The sequence below is a fragment of the Dunckerocampus dactyliophorus genome, chromosome 11 (assembly GCF_027744805.1).
Source record: "Dunckerocampus dactyliophorus isolate RoL2022-P2 chromosome 11, RoL_Ddac_1.1, whole genome shotgun sequence".
NCBI classification, from domain to species: domain Eukaryota; kingdom Metazoa; phylum Chordata; class Actinopteri; order Syngnathiformes; family Syngnathidae; genus Dunckerocampus; species Dunckerocampus dactyliophorus.
The window spans coordinates 8,860,665-8,878,121 of record NC_072829.1 but is presented as its reverse complement, the minus strand read 5'-3'; positions in this window follow the sequence as shown (position 1 = coordinate 8,878,121).

The following is a 17,457-nucleotide window of genomic DNA, read 5'->3' as shown; positions in this document are numbered from 1 at the left end:
TGAATTATTTATGTCGGGCTTGAAGCTGCTGCGAGGAGAATGACTGCGCCGGGCGGGTTGAGAGAGGAAGCATGTGAATGAAAAGTGCATTCTCTTATTCTCATAGCAGCAGTCTTGAACACTCTGCCAGCATTCATGACCAGCGGTCATGATGAAAGAGCCCACATGAGCATCCATGACAAATATAACCTCTCATATGTTGTGTTGTCAGTTTAATGAACATTACTTCTGGAAACCAGCAGGACTACTTTATTATCTAGCAAAAGCACTTATTTTGTAAAAATCTAATTTGGGTACAAAATACAAAGACATCATTAAAGGGTCGCTGACATGATTTATCAACTTTGCTTAAATATGTTCTATATTGTTTGTAATTATGTTCTACGTTGTTCGTTTTATGAAAGTGAACAGTAAAATCGCAAAAATTACATTTATTCTTCATGGCGGGAAGATGAACTCCAGTCACAAAAATGGAGCGTTTCCCAAGTGACGTCAGCGCAGTTGACCCTCTCAACATACACAGAGTAAACAAACGTCGAGATAGCTTGTATATTTTTGATCAAAATAGTAATCATGCCAAATTGTTGTGTTGCCGCTGTGTCTGATACTGATACTGTAAGTTTGTTTTATTTTCCAAAATGGACAAAGCAACTATAGAGAACGAGAGACATCTGGACGCTCACCTCTTTGCAATGTTCATTTCACCGAAGACTGCTATGAAGAGCCGACACCTTTACAAGACGTATTAGGCTTAAAAGTACGATATAAAAGCATTTTGGATGCTGGGATGCTATTCCTGATGCTATGCTACCCAGGAAAAAGGAGAAGAAGAACGACGTCAAAGTTGCCACAGAACACAGTAAGTGTCTTATTTACACATTGTATTGTAAACACTATGCCACCAGAGCGACCAGCATTCAAAGCATTTTTCATGTTATAAAACATACTTTCACAGCAATATGTTGACAGTGGGGGGCCGGGCGGCAATGAAATACACAATAAAAAAGGCTAAAGACCCCTTTACGCTCATTATGAACCTGATTTAAAACAATCATTGAAGGATAAGCAACTCCAAGGTAATTTACACTTACCAGTCTGTGTTTTGAAGGTGACCAAGCTTAATTCCCTACAGCTTAATTCCCAGTTCTGCAAGTTCTCTATTTCATCTCTAAATGTTTCTCCATCTTCAAACTATTGACACATCGCTCAAATCTTCACTATAATCACTGTAAACATCCTCTGTCTCGTATACCGCCATGTTTGTTTACTTGTGATCAATAGCAATAACAATAAATGTATTTTTTGTGAATTTACTCTTCGCTTTCATAAAACTAAAAACATAGAACAATATTACAAACAATATAAAACATATTTAAGCAAAGTTGATAAATCATGCTAGTGACTCTTTAAGCTCACACACGGGAGTGTAGCAAAAAGCAAGGCCAAAATTCTCTCTTAGCTCTCATCAGGAAGCTTGAATCCGAGGTTAGAGGCCCTGATGAACGTTTGATTGCCCTCAGGCGGGTTTCTTTTCACTTAAAAAAAAAAAAGAAAAAAAAAACTGGGGTTGATTCCGAGAACGCGCCTGCTGATTACTTGATGATATTCACGCCGGTCAGTCCGATAAGAGTTAAATCAAAGCGATGCAAGCAAGAACACACTTGTGGTACAATACAACCGCTGAATTTACAGAGGCATCATCCATCTTTGGTGAAACATTACATTCATATTGACTCATGGAATTATTTATCAAACACGTTTTATTTATCTGGAGATGAAGTGGAGTTGTGCTGCTGAGCAATTCTGAGTCGTCATAAAGAAAAGGAGCGTATACACATGCAGTACAATATCACCACTGCAATACGTTCAAATATCTCAGAGTATATTTATTTAAACTGATGTGCTATTTCTAGTTGCTTGAGTGGCTATGTAGTTCTGACAAAATTATTAATTGTGGTTGGTTTAATAGAACCAAATGTGAAGCATGCCAGAAGACTTTATAGCGTAGGCGCAGCAACATAAATAGAAATAGAATAGAGCAATATGAGGTACAGTTCTATGCAAATGTAAAATTATTTTGAAACAGTTTTTTTTCACCATTTTTTTCTATTCTGCAGCTTGGAAATAACCGGAATTAAGATGTCAAACTGTGGATGTAAGAGAACTAAAATGGTGTGATGCAGTATTTTTCAAAAAAGAGCTGCTGCCCTCAGTTTTTCATGCTGAGTTTGAATGAACTCTTCATTCATAATCCATCCATCCATTTTCTATACCGCTTCTCCTCTTTTAGGGTAACGGGGGCATGCTGGAGCGTATCCCAGCTGACTTCGGGCGACAGGCGGGGTACACCCTGGACTGGTCACCAGCCAATCACAGGGCACATATAGACAAACAACCATTCACACTCACATTCATACCTGTGGTAGATTTAAAGTCCCCAGTTCACTTAACATGCATGATTTTGGAATGTGGGAGGAAACCGGAGTACCTGGAGAAAACCCATGCATGCACGGGGAGAACATGCAAACTCCACACAGAAATGCCCAGGGGAGAATCGAACCCGATCTCCAGGCTGTTACTGTGTTGGCCAACATGCTAACCACTGTGCGGCCTCGTTCATAATCACAAAACAAAAAACTTTTGGTGAAAAATGCCCATAAATAAGCCTCTATGGAGGTGAAGAAAATGTAATTAAATGTATGTTAAAGATACTTAAAGGTGGGCTTTTTCACTTGAGAACTTTCTTGGGTACAATTGTGGTGGCAAAGATGTTTTTTGGTTTGCATAGAAATGTTTAAACAACTTAAGAGTGCTTATTGAAAAAAACCCCAAAAACATTTAACACCAGTTCCGCCTCTCTAAGTAACTTTTTCAAGTGCAGTAATGATAGACTGATTATAATATGGTAATTATTATCTTGCTGATTGGCTGCGAGAAACCACTTCTATGGGCTTGACCAAAGGTGTCCCACAGCTGTTTTTTATCGCCACACTGTAAAAATACCGCAAAATTCTGAAAAAGCAAAGAAAACAAAGAATAAAGTTGCAATGTTAGGAAATTTAGATTGGGTGAAAGTTATAATATTACGATAATAAAGTCTTATGACAATACAGACATAATATTTAGAGAAAAATATGTATGAGGAGAAAGTTGAAATATTGGTAAAAAAAATAAAATAAAAACAGCAAAAATGGAAAAAACAAGCAAAAAAGGGTAATTTAAGGAGAAAAAGTTCATTCACTAATAATATACTTGTCAGTGATAACACAAAGCTGAGATACAGGCTGTTTTTTTCTTTAAATATAAAAACATTTCAGCCTATCTACGTGGATAGGTTTAAAAAAATGTGGCCTCCGCATCCTTTGATTTTTCAGCATGCGGCCCGCGGTGGAAAAAGTTTGGACACCCCTGGGCTTGACCAATAAGGGGCTATGATTTGCTTGATTTGGGAATTAAGTCCACTTCCCAGATTAAAATGGAAAACATACAAACACATTTCTTATAATTTAATCAGAAGAAAAGGCTTTAATTTATTGTAGAGTAATACCGTTTTCTAAGATTTTGAATTGCAATAAAATGCCGAAAACTTTTGTTCTTAGTTTTTGTCACTTTTACGTGGCATTCTGCTGCAGCTGCTGCCAGCTGTGCAGTGTTCCTCTGCTTCCCAGGGTTGTTGATTCCTTGAGCGAATGAAAGCGTGGCGCCGGCTGCCCGTCACGCATTAAACATGTCACCGGGGACTCATTAGCTAAACAAATGTGTGCCATCACCCTGCAGTCTGATGACTAGAGCACCGACCTCGGTGAAAAAGAGGGATTATAAACAGACGCAGCGGTCAAACAAACAGCAACCCGCTCTCCGGAGATAGATAGATGGTCAAGTAGGAGGTGGTCACATGATCTACTATGCTGCTACACCACAATGCTTGAAAACACAACAAGATTTTTTTTTACACCAAACTACTGAAACAATGGAACAAATCTGGCCTACCAAAGGTCACCTGAGGACCACCATAGCCGTGTGCTACCAGTGCTACCTCGGTTTTCGTAGGATTAAATTTTATAGCCAAAAATATGTCTCGGTTTTCGTACACAACACTACGCCTAACAAACTAGTCCTAGTCCCGACTTGGATCGAGTGGTCAAACAAAGCATGCAAACATAGTTAGAGGCTCCATTACATGTTGGGACGCTATAGACAGATCTATCAGCAGGATGTACCAAGCACTGTGCCACTGTAAAGAGGCCTTCAAGCGCACTGCGTAATTCCGAGTGTTGTGTTAAAACTGGCTTTCAGACAGTCTCTGTGCTTTCTTTTTAATTGAGTGCGGCTGCAAAATAAAAAGTTTTAGATTAGGGTCAGCTTCAGGAATCGGGGGATGGGGATTTGGCATAGGGGTTAGGGTTCGTGTTATTGTTAGGAATTAGAGATCAGGTGTTAGGTTGTATTTGGGGATGGAGGTCAGGGTTTGGCTTAACTACTGGGAATCTAGCATTTAGGGGAGAGGGACAAGCAAGCTTACTTTCTGAAAACAATGACGTCACCTCTCCATCGCCACCACATGACCAGTGGTTGTGGACTGCTGCCGAAAAGCCAACATAATATCTGAATATTGGACTGGCATGACTCCCAGTCGACATTCTCCTGATATTATTTTTGTCTTATATTGGAAAGTGTAAGTAATTCCACTTCGCTCTAAGTCTAGACAAGCTGGACCCTGTGTGCATGCGTTCTTTCTTCTTCTATTGTTTTGCTGTGTCACGTGGCTTTGTCCGTTTACAGCACCACATGTAGGTGTGCCTTATGTATTACATCGTTTTCACCCGGTAATACGTTACGTTTTTACTGATCCAACACTATGTAGAGACAATATTTTTTGCAAGCTGCCAAACCCCCCCCCCCAAAAAAGAGCGTTCTCGTGTGGACAGGGTCTACTGTAAGTAGTGTCAGGTATTAGTAATTTGGATATAGGGTCTATGGATTAGTGTATGTTTATAGGTTATTGTTCAAATTAGGATGGAATCCTGGAATTAGTGTAATTCAATGAATGATGGATGCTAGAGTACGCGTTTCCTCTTGGTGCAGTCCATGATGTCATTCTTGTCAGTCAATCTTGGTGGCAGCCTAAAGAACTGGACTTAAACAGCTAAGAAAGCAAATACAAAAGCTATAAACGAGAGCAGGAATTATGTGAACACAGAGTCTTAAAATCCAATTAAACCAAACGGCATTCTGGAATGCTAAACAAGCCTGTCGTCTGTTCCACAGAGTCTGACTATTAAGAATAATTCTGTGTTCCTCTGAACTAGAGTCCTTTGTCTCATCAAGCTAATGTGTCAGTCCTCACAGAGCACAGTGCACTAATAATGAATTAGGTGCACACAAGTTCCCAGACTGGCCTGACTCAAGTCACATGTTGCCTCCACATGGAATAATCATGAGCTTTTTTCCTTGTTGCCTTTCATCAGAAGAGACGAGGTGCTCTATCATTGGAGATAAGAATGCTAGCGTGAGGCCGTGTGAGAGGTATAGATTGGTTCTGGTAAAGTTAGTTAAGATTAATCCAAGGTAGGGATAATTAGAGCAGCCTCCTTACTGCAGTGGTCCTGAAGATGAATGGACTCAGATACGTCACAGTGAAGAGAGAAGAGTATTCAGTGTCATTGTGGAAAGTTCTTGCTAGCTCACACAAGGGATTTGGCGCATTAGTGTGCCTAGAAGCGACCAAACCATACAGTATTTTAAGTGGCTGCTATCATAATGTTGGTTGTATTTTGCTTTCTTGTCACTCAATTATCCTCCTTGGCCTGGGATGTTTTTTCTCAGCAGTCCTAGTGAGAAGGCTTGCGAACGCAGTTGGTACTTTTACATTCAATTCCAGTTATCTACAAGTAAGGATGCTTCTATCGATCGGCCACTGATTTCCGTGGAAAAGCATGCCGATCACCTGTAGCTCGTATTATTGCAGCTTGCAGAGATCCCTGTGTGCAGTGTAGTGTCCTGCTTTAATGTCTTGGGTAGTGTCCTTCTCCCACTTTCCTTCACACTGCGCAGGCGTACGGCAGCAAACCCAACATGTTTGCCGTGTGGAACTTATATGCCATTTGTGAAAGTGAGGTAAAGTTTGCATCCTGCAACACATGCCACGAAAAATATCTTGCAGGGGTAGCATGTTAAAAAGCTATAATTGAATACGGTATTTGAAGAACAAACATTTGACGGAGTATTGTGAGTTTTCAAGGCACACTGTGTCAGACAGCAGCTAACGCTGGGCAACACTTCCCTGTATGCATGTGACAGTCAGATGGCTAAGCAAATAACCACAAAAATAATTCAATTAATCGGACAAGATGACCAGCCTTTCTCAGCGGTAGAAGACACCGGATTCGGCTGACTTCTCTATCACTTGGAGCACTACTTGGAGCCCACTATTGCTACCTGGAAGTGCTATCAGAGCTCCATCAGACAATGTACTCTCACATCAAAAGTCTCCTTAAAGAAGGCGTGTCATTGTCTGTAAGTTTCACAAGTGATACTTTTTCTTGGAAAAGTTAAAACTGTCAGTAAAGATCCCAAAAACGCTAACAAGCAGGGTGGTGTAGAAAGAACGCAGAGCTCAAGATGGAAAAATACAACAAAAATCTATGGTGCAGGGAAAAAAATGAGCTACCCAAAAGCACCACGAAAAAGGTAATAAAAAATATATACTAGTCTAAACTGCTGACAGGGTGAAGCTACAAGACTGACTGAAAGGCAAAAAACAGAAGATATATCTATAAAAAATATACCAATGAGCAGACAGGCAAAAGTCTTGGAAGACGAAGATTCACTACCATGCGGCGTGGCGTGGCGTCCATGTGGAGAAATCAATCGACGCCTTCCTGCCGCCACATGTGGAACTAAAAAGGAGTAGCAAGAATAAGGAACACCTGCGGCTTGTCTGGCAGCTACTCCCATTCAAGGTAAACCGGGGTCTGAAATGGGAAAACACAATGAGCAAAGGCGCAGACAGCAAATTAAAACAAACAAAGAGAAACCAATAAGGTGCTCACCTGCGGCAACTAAGCAGTGTCACTGCAGAGCGTGTCAAAACTATGTTTTCGTCCAAAATTAAGGTCGATCTTATGTTTTTTCAGATCATATAGCCTAAGCAGGGGTGTAGCCAGGAATTCTGGACCCCATAAAAAAAAACAGCTTGGGGCTTAAGTTTTTAATAATTATAAGATACTTTTCCCCCATATGGTGCAGGGCAAGCAACCATTCACACTCACATTCATACCTATGGACAATTTAAAGTCTCCAATTAACATAACATGCATGTTTTTAGATGTGGGAGGAAACCGGAGAACCCGGAGAAAACCCACACACGCACAGATCATGCAAACTCCACACAGAAATGCCCAGGTGAGAATCAAACCCAGGTCTTCTCGATCTCCAGGCTGTTACTGTATTGGCCAACATGCTAACCACTAGACCACCGTGCGGCCCCTCATCATTACAAAATTTTAAAAAATACAGTTAATTCACATCATGTATATCGATATCATCTGATCTCATTGATCGTGTCGGAATCAGCATCATGAACCAGTGATTGGGGACCAGTATTCTAGATCCTGGTTTTAGACTTCCTGCAGTTACGCTTTAAGAGGACACCAGAGATGATTCTCATTAACTGTTCTTAGCCTAGAGCAGTGCAATAGCCAGAGAAGTGAAAAGCTGCATCTAGAATGATGACATCCCCTTTGTCTTCAAAAGAGCTTTCAGTGATTCTCTGTGAAGTTCTTTGAGCTTAAAATGTGAGCACACATGCGTACAGTCAGGCAGATTTATGTCCCCCTTTATCTCCATGCATTAATATGCTTTCCACATGTGTTACATCAAGCTTGAGTCCTTGAAAGTAATGTGTGTACATTAGCACGGGTGATAAATCTCGGCAGAGAGCATACTATACTGTACCAGTGTTGTTTCCAGAGGTGATGAATGACTGCCGGTGTTTGCCATGTGGGGGCGACTTTCAAAAAACAAAAGGAAAAACTGCATCTGCCAATTTAGCACGGACAAGTGTGATGTTCACAGTGCCATATGGCATCATTGTTTTTGTCTCGGTATATCTGAGGATGTGTGTTTACGAGAAGCAGCTGCACTATCGTGTGTGTTTTTAAGAAAGCAGGTGTGTCACTTTCTGCAGCATCCTCTTGAATTGCACTCACGCCAGCCCCGCTTGTGTAAATCTGTGAAAAACAACACATGGCCACAGCAAAGTATGCTTTACAACTGGGCAATACAGTGAAGAAAAACTTGTGCTTTTTCAATAAATGCATATCTAAAGATGGCCATACAATCTACTTGAAAACATTTGCTATAATCGTATGTACTGTACATGGGGGAGGCAGTGGCCCCTATCTAAAGTTTAAAAACCGGGGTTTGTTCATTTTTCTGTGATGTAGAGGATTAACCTACATTTGCAATGTTGCGGCCAAGTGATGTTGCTTGTTTGTTTTCAGTTGGAACTGGGGCTTTTGTCAAGGTGAAGAGACCTATCTTAATAGGTAGGGGTTAGGGATTAGGAATTGTATTAGTGTTAAGGATAGTAGTACTAAGGTTTGGAGTTAGTGTTTGTAGTTAGGGGTCGAGATTTATTTTATGGTTAGTGTTAGGGATTAGGGATAGGGTTGGTGGTCAGGGTTTAGGTGAGGGTTAGCGGATTATAGGGATGGAATTTGGTTTAGATCAGGGGTTTGGATAAGATTTAAGGTCCAGGTTGGTGTTAGGAATTAGCAATCATCCATCCATCCATCCATCCATCCATCCATCCATCCATCCATCCATCCATCCATCCATCCATCCATCCATCCATCCATCCAGCAATTTTTTTTATTTTAATACTTGACACGCATATTTGGCTTTGATTTTGCCTAAACTCACTTTGTTTAAAAAATATTGCGCTATATATCATATATTGATATTCAACCTAAATATATCGGGATATGAGTTTTGGTCCATATTGCCCAGCCCTAGTGCATAGTAAAATCAAATGCAATAATGGACACAAAAAATTCACCACTGGAGAGGGAACAGGAAGGTGTTACCGGGCCCTGGTGGAGTTTTCTAGGTGTTGCTGGAATTAATTAGTTGTATATATACAGTAACTGTCATGCGATGAAGTTCATTGCTCATATAGGACTGAGCACTCTGCACAGTTAATTACGCATGGTTTTATGGTGACATTTACAGCCTAGAACAAGTAAATTCACTTCACAAATTCACATAATGTCTTACGGGAAAATTTGTTTTGAAACTTGCAATTCAGAACTGACTGGGTCCAGCTTTAGAGGTTTCAGTGTACATGCAGCTTTGGACATCCAAAGCAGTGGAAAGCGCACCTTTTTGCCTTTTTTGAGAGCTGCTACACAACTGCACACGCACACACACGCACGCACGCACACACACACATAGACACACACACCTACACACACACGCACACACACTCCCACATCCAAGAGGCAACAAGTAGAAAATGATGGGGTGTTAAGAGCATTAACATTTCACAAAGGCTGCAAAACATATGATATGCTTCAGAGTGATAATAACTGGTTCTCAAGAGTGGGCGGAGAGGAGAGGAGAGGAGCGGAGCGGAGCCTACACATTTTTAGAAAAGAAGACTGTGGAGTGTGACGTCACGGACCTCCATTGTCCAGTAATTGAATCACATCTTCTCTGTGTCCTTCAGGGACTCAGACATAATTAAAGTTGTTCTTGGTGAGTGAGACCACCATTTTAATTGGTGTCATTGACAGGTGGAGGGCGGGCCATAGGCTCCAACAATGGGTCATTTATGGCTTCTTCTCCATTGATTTTGTGCAGGGGGAGGACAGCGTTGCTACAGTATGAAATTACCACAAAGAAGACAAAAGCAAGGAAATACGTGGGCTTCAGAAGTTCTAGGGTCGTAAAACAAACATACTTTTCAAACCTAATATGCTTCATGTGACTTAAATAAATATTTATACAAACTGAGGCAACATTTCCATACAATACTACTATGAATACCATACATTGTGCTATGATTTGCTAGCTTATTCGCTAGTGTTATGTTAAACTAAATCATGCAATGTCAGTAGACATTGTGTGTGAATGCTGAGAAGCTGAAGCGAAAGTGAAATGTTTTGAAAAGGTGTGGAAAGAATGTAGAAAGAATGTAGAAGCTGAAGCTGGACTGAAATGCTGTGGAAATATGCTGAACCGTTGAATTAATGTCAGAACAGTTTGGAATCTGAGCTGAACCGAAATGCTGTAGAAATGACATCCGTCTGATGTAATGTAATCTTCAATACAAAGAACACCTACCCGGGAACTGAACCACCAACCTTTGGGTTGAGAAGTGAAATGTTTTGGGTTGAAAAAGAAATGTGAAACACCAGCATGAATGGGCATTTAAATTGCCCAAAATATGAAATTACACTAAATGTTGGACTATTTAGAAAAGTCAGAATTGGTAGCAACCTTGTCCCGAGTGAGCTGAAGCACAACCGAAATGCTGTTTGCAAAAGGTGGGGTACATCCGACGTGCGAACATTCGGAGATACGAACACAAGCCAACTGGTCTATATTTTCATTTGTTTTGCCTTATATGTCCGTCCATATTTATACTGCTACATACTTGACCGGCAAACCCATATTTATACTGGTACATGCTTGACCAGCAGAGGGCACTGTGACACTGCTAATGGGACCCACAGACACAGGAAGACGAGGAAGAGGAGAGAGGAAGGCTACGAGTTTTATGATACAACCCGGAGAGAGCGTGTGATTAAAGTTTATGAAGAGTTAATAGGCCGGCTTAATTCTACACCACCCACAGAACACTACCTCTTTTAGAAGAGTCTAACGACGACGATTTGTCCTTTTTTTCAATAACTCCTCCTCCTCCACCACAACGACGTATGCTCGACCACTCCTCTTCAAAGGTAAATAACATTTATCATTAAGTAATAAGTATTAAGTATTATTTTTTTTCATTAATTACCCTCGTTTAATATTACTACTGCATCCAAACTCATATTTACATACATACACATATACTGTATATGTATACACGTACATGTTGTACCTATATCATCGTCTGGAACCAATTGTGTTCGTTAGTTGGGGACTTAGTGTATTTATACTTATGTACGACATTATTGTTAATATGACCTGACCATAAATCCAAGCACTTTAAATTTATAACAAATCTTGTGGCAAAACACAACATCTGTTGATTTTATTTGCATGAAATAGTGCTTGATTTTTCCTATGATGCCCTTTCAACTTCTCATTCTTGAGCCAGACAACTCTGTTGCCCGAGATGCAAAATGATCTTGCCTTTCTATCGATTATATGTGCAACGTCCAGTCATTTTCCCGTGGAGTGACACAGGGAGGCGTTTCCTGATGGGAATGCAGCAACAGAGCAGAAATGGGCTCTTATTACAAAGCCCACACATTAATATTCATGCTCAGAGGTCAACCCTCCAGAGATTGACTGGCCTCTGTGTGGATTTCATTTAATATACAAAATGCTGCTGCTGCGAACCAAACAACTTTTTCGCTTGCCACACGAGAGAAAATAACCTTAACACAAGAGTCCTGGAACAATAAAACACCTCAGACCTGCTTCATTTAGATGTGCATGATTCATCCTGGTAAATACCAGGCAACTGCTCAATGCTGTTTGCTTTCTTTATTAACACTCTGCTTTTCAAAGATCCCCTGTATGATGGAAGCGCGCTGCTGTTTTTAAGAACTTACTTTCAAAAATGTTAGATTTGCTATCTGTGGATCATCCTTCCATCCACAATTCATTTTTTTCTGCTTATCAGGATCCGGATCACGGGGGCTGCAGTTTCAGTAGGGAAGGCCAGACTGCTTGGTCCCTGACCACCTCTTCCATTTCCGCCGAGAGGAGAGCGGGACGTTCCCAGACCAGCAGCGAGACATAATCCCTCCAGCGTGGCCTAGGTCTGCCCCAGGGCCTGCTCCCGGCTGGGCATGTCCGGAACACCACACCAGGGAGGTGTCCAGGCAGCATTTGGAATAGATGCCCAAGCCACCTCATCTATAGTGCCCTGAATTGGCCAATAAAAATGGAATTTACTGTTAAACCCGGAATCTCAATCAAAGTGACATATTGTGTGTGATGTCATTGTGAAGAGAAGGAACTTTCATGTGGGAGGTATATCCGCGACAGACCGCTCAATTGTGGTGGAATATCATCCCAACACTAACCTGCACCCCCTCGAACTAAACATGTCGAAACGGCGGCCTAAAACACTGGCAAAAGCTGGCGGAAAACCTTGGAAACTCCTCTCTTATGGAGTGTGAATGGAAGCTAGCAGGGTTAGCTTAGTTTAGCAGAGCATGCTGGTGTGGCTGTGTGTGTGCGACTCAGGCTGGATGAATGTTTAACTGTGTTGTGTTTTACCGCTTTAATGTAAGCGAGCCTTTTACAATGTCCGCTGACATTGTGCAGGTTCTAAGTGAAAAATGACGAGAGGCTTATTCCTGCACCCAGATCATCTTAACTGTCAACAAACATTCTCAACACAAACAAAACACTTCCGGCCTTCAAAATAAGAGCGCTGTTTGCCACATCTTGAGTAACTGTGTACAAAATACAAATAAGGGTGTCCTAAAAAATATCTTCCATTAATAATGCAAATGGAATTGCATCGGTGACTACATGTACATCGACCGGTAAATTGAGAGCTCTCTTTTCACCACGACGGTTTGGTATAGTGATCGTGTTATTGCGGACCCTGTGCAGATCCGCCTGTCGATCTCACACTCCAGCCTTCCGTCACTCGTGAACAAGAGCCTGAGAAACTTGAACTCCTCTACCTGTGGCATGACCTCACTCCCAGTCCGAAGGGTATAATCCACATTTTTCTGACTGAAAATCATGGCCTCAGAGGAGGCTCAGCCTCATCCCAGAAGCATCACACTCAGCTGCAAACTGGCCCAGTAAACACTGAAGTTCACAGTCTGATGAGGCCATAAGGACTACGTCATCCGCAAATACCAGAGGTGAAAAACGCCCCTAAACTGGACACTCTCAAAGCCTTGGCTGCGCCAAGAAATTCTGTCCAAGATTCTGAACAGAATCAGTGACAAAAGGCAGCCAATGTTCATCAGAAGCAGGCTTGACTTCCTGCTGGCAATGCGAACCAGGCCAACTGAAGTTGTACAATGGCCGAATAAAAAGTAGTAGCGCGCCACCAACCCCGTACTCCCGGAGCACCCCCCATAGGACACTGTGAGGGACACGGTCAAATGTGTTTTTCAAGTCCACAAAGCACATATGGACTGGTCGGGTTATCCATATGACACAAACGCTCAATCAAAGATTATCAGTGCTCATTTTTGAGGACCTAGTGTCTACCAAACAGTCACATCCTATAAGGACGTCTGTTGACTTGGCGCCTGAAAGTGAATTTAAACTAACGATAATGAGTAAAGTGGTCCACTTAACATTAAGAGGGAATATCTATGCCACAAGATCTATATGAACCATTTATACAATGACGTCAGCATATGTAATGCACTGTACTTTAATCTGATCAATAAAGTGTACCCCAAAGAAAAGTATTTTGTTTTAATCTACGTTTGTTTCCAAAGAAAGTGAAACACTTCTGATATATTTCCCAAACTTGTAATGTTGTGTTTGTAAAACCAAGAAGGCCTTTGTAGTCAGAAGATCATGTGATAAAATCAATAAGCAAAGCTTGTAGAGCGCTTTCCCACCTTTTTTGGTATGTGCAAATAGAACAAAAAGAGCACATCCTGGCTTTTGTTCGTTTCCTATGGCCTAAAGGAGTCATATTGGATTGAATCTGTGAGCCATTAAGGTTACTTATGACCGTCTTTGCCGAAGCATGTGGAAGGAAGGAGAAGACTGGAAGGTGTTACATTCTTCCACAAACTCTAAATGCCATTGTAGTAATTGAAAGACATTTGAAATCAAGTCTGCTTTAAATCAAGTTAGGAAGAAAGAGAGTGCCAAAATCTAATGGAGACAAACATGAGTCCACTGGGAACTCAATAGCTGTCCTCAAATCTGCATCAGATGCCCTTAATTGTCTCACATGCTGATAGAGATGTGAAGATAATGTCATCAACTCAAAAGGGCAAATGGGAAGATGGTTTCCAACACCGTGAGAATGGGATATCAATGTTTGACCAATGTGACACTATCAGTCAAAGTCAAAGATCCTCAATATGACAGGAGCTCTGTTTTTTTACATACTGCAACAACTGATCAAAGATCCTCGAGCTATAGTATAGGACCGCTCTGCTGTTTTTAACCAAATGCAATAATTCTAGTCAAAGATGCTCAACATGATGGAAGCTTAAAGACAAACTGCAATAATGCTAGTCAGAGATCCTCTATTTGACACAAATTTTGCTCTTTTTCAGCAGCAACGAGCGTGTTTCATGACTGACTCCAGAAATGCTCGTCAAAGATCTTCAACATGACAGGAGCACTTGGCTGTTTTTATGGACCTAATGCAAAAATGCTAGTCAAAGATCCTCCATATTATAGGAGCGCTCTGCTGTTTTTTACGGACCAACTGTAATTATGCTAATCAAAGATCTTCAATATGACAGGATGTTAAGGATCAACTACAATAATGCTGGTCAAAGATCCTCAATATGACAGGAACTTCAGGATCAACTACGATAATGCTAGTCAAAAATCCTATATATGACTTGAGGTGTGCTGTTTTTCAAGACCAACTGCAGAAATTGTCATCGGAGATCCTCTATGTGACAGCATGCTTTGCTGTGTTTCAGGGTCAACTGCAGAAACACTGGTCAAAGATCATTCATATGACAGGAGTTCTGCTGTTTCAGGAGCAACGAGCGCATTCCAGGACCACCTGCAGAAATGTTCATCAAATATCCTCTGTATGACAGGATCACTGCTGTTTTTCAAGACTAACTGCAGAAATTCTCATCGGAGATCCTCTACGTGACAGCATGCTTTGCTGTGTTTCAGGGTCAACTGCAGAAACACTGGTCAAAGATCATCTATATGACAGGAGTTCTGCTGTTTTTCTGGAGCAACGAGCGCGTTCCAGGACCACCTGCAGAAATGTTCATCAAATATCCTCTATATGACAAGATCTCTGCTGTTTTTAAAGACGAACTGCAGAAACGCTCGTCAAAGATCTTCTGTGTGACTGGGGAACTTTGCTGTTCTTAAAGGCCTGATATAAACATGCTACTCAAAAGATCCTCTAGTGCAGGGGTCACCAGCACAGTGCCCGCAGGCACCAAGTAGCCCCCCACGACCACATGATGCGCCCGCAGGCCTGCTTTTCATTCAGGTTTTCAGTTAATGATGTGAGAACACTACAAAGAAATGTATTCTGAAACATAAAATGTTAGTTGTGGATACCAGCATTTTGTGAATGTTTTGGTAAAACAAGCATATTTGATTTGTTTGGGTTGAAATAAGGTATGAAAATCATTTCTACAAACATGAGTAGCGCGTGGCCATTTTCATTTTCTAAAAGTAGCTCTCGCAAGAAAAAACGTTGGTGACCCCTGCTCTAGTGTATATGATAGGAGCGCTCTGCTGTTTTCAGGACCGACTGCAATAATGCTAGTCAGAGAGCCTCTAAATGTCAGCTGTGATCTCCTCTTTTTAGGAATTCGCTTTTGTGATCATGTCAACGTCCACACACAGGTGTACGAATGTGACTCCAAATCCACACAGAAAACAGCAAAATTGATTTTGCAGCCCGAGTGGATAAGTGAGTGTATAATATTGATCTTTCTGCTGTGTGAACCTCAAAGCCAAATGCAGTTTCGGGCCAGCAGAAACGGCCAGATACGACAGCAGCCAACATGTGTGGTGAAACATGGAGACAATAGAGCGTTATCGGACAAAACTGGAATGCAGCTCTTCTACCTGCTGCTGCTGCTGCGTTACAGTTTAGTGCATCCTGCGTTGTGCTTCATCCATGATGTGATTAGGGATGAGGAGGAAGGGAGCCATCAATCATGTGCTCCAGAGGAACACGCCCGAGGCTGTCGAGCTACAGCTGATTCTCCAGGCACTCTTCGTTTGTATCACACAATCCTTCACATTTGCTCTACAACCCAACTCTTCCTGGTAGAGAATGCAAGCGCCACACTTGGAAATCAAAGACAAAGGCAACAAGTGGCCTTGCTAAAGTAAAATACAGTAAACATACACTGGAAATGGAAGTAATTCCTTCCTGGGTCACAATGCGGCTACCATTAACTCAAACTGGCAATGTTTTAAGTCACATTTTCACAGTCATACAAATGTTAAACATGAAAATAATTTTTGTGAGAGGGACACCAAAAGAGGGCGAAGAGTAAAAACGTGATAACAATCAACCAGAAACAGACACGACATATGAAAGTATCAGGGTGCTCACTCTGATTATTTCATTTTAGCCAGCAAATGTAAACATAAACGGTTGGCGACACACAAATTGTGAGTAGTTTTACTTTATTTTGGTTTTATTTGGTATGTATCACAGCTGTCAATCGATATGTAATTGCGATTAATCACGTTTTGTCCATATTAAACTCATATTTAATCACATTTAATCGCAGATGAAACAAGTTTTAATCTATAATAAGTAGGGATGTAAATCTTTGTGGTAAACAATTTGATACGGAACTACAACGATAACTACATCAAATTTTATATACAGGGATATCAATTTTGGAAATATGGGTCATTATTTTATTCAAAAGTTATATAGTTACAAATCCCCCAGTTTTTAAATGTTTAATACCAGTGGCAGTTTGTCCCACTTTGACAGTGAACGCACCTTCTCACGTTCTCATTGCATAGTTGGATAGATATATACTTTATTCATCTCCAAAAGAAATGAACACAGATAGACTACTATACTGTATTTTCTTTGTATTTCTTTCACCTCATATTTGCTCCCAAATGCTGATAGTATGTGGGAATGCATAAAGGTAAGATTTGATGACGTTATTGAGTGCTAATGTGCATATTTGTGGTACACAACCTCTCTGAAAAGCAAGTCAAGGCTTGTACTGGTGGATGGTGGGTCTGTATATATTTTGTGCTTTTAATTTGATTTTGTTCCTGTCGTAGTTTTGAACAATACAACATGAATAAGATAAATTAGATTGCTATAATGTACGTGCGTTTTACTAATGTGTTGATGACTAGCTAATGCACTTCTAATGCTAGCTAGTGCTAGCGCCGCTAGCACTTAGGCCATGGTCACATTGACAGAAGCCCCCACATAGCTGTCATAGGCTATGCCTGACGTTAACTAGCAGCTCACACCCAAATTTTAGCTTGCACTTCCAAGCAAAAAAATCAGCCCAGAGACGGCTTGTGTGTAAAAAAACACTTGTTAGTTGGGGCACTCGTATGCCAAGGTACCACTGTATAAAT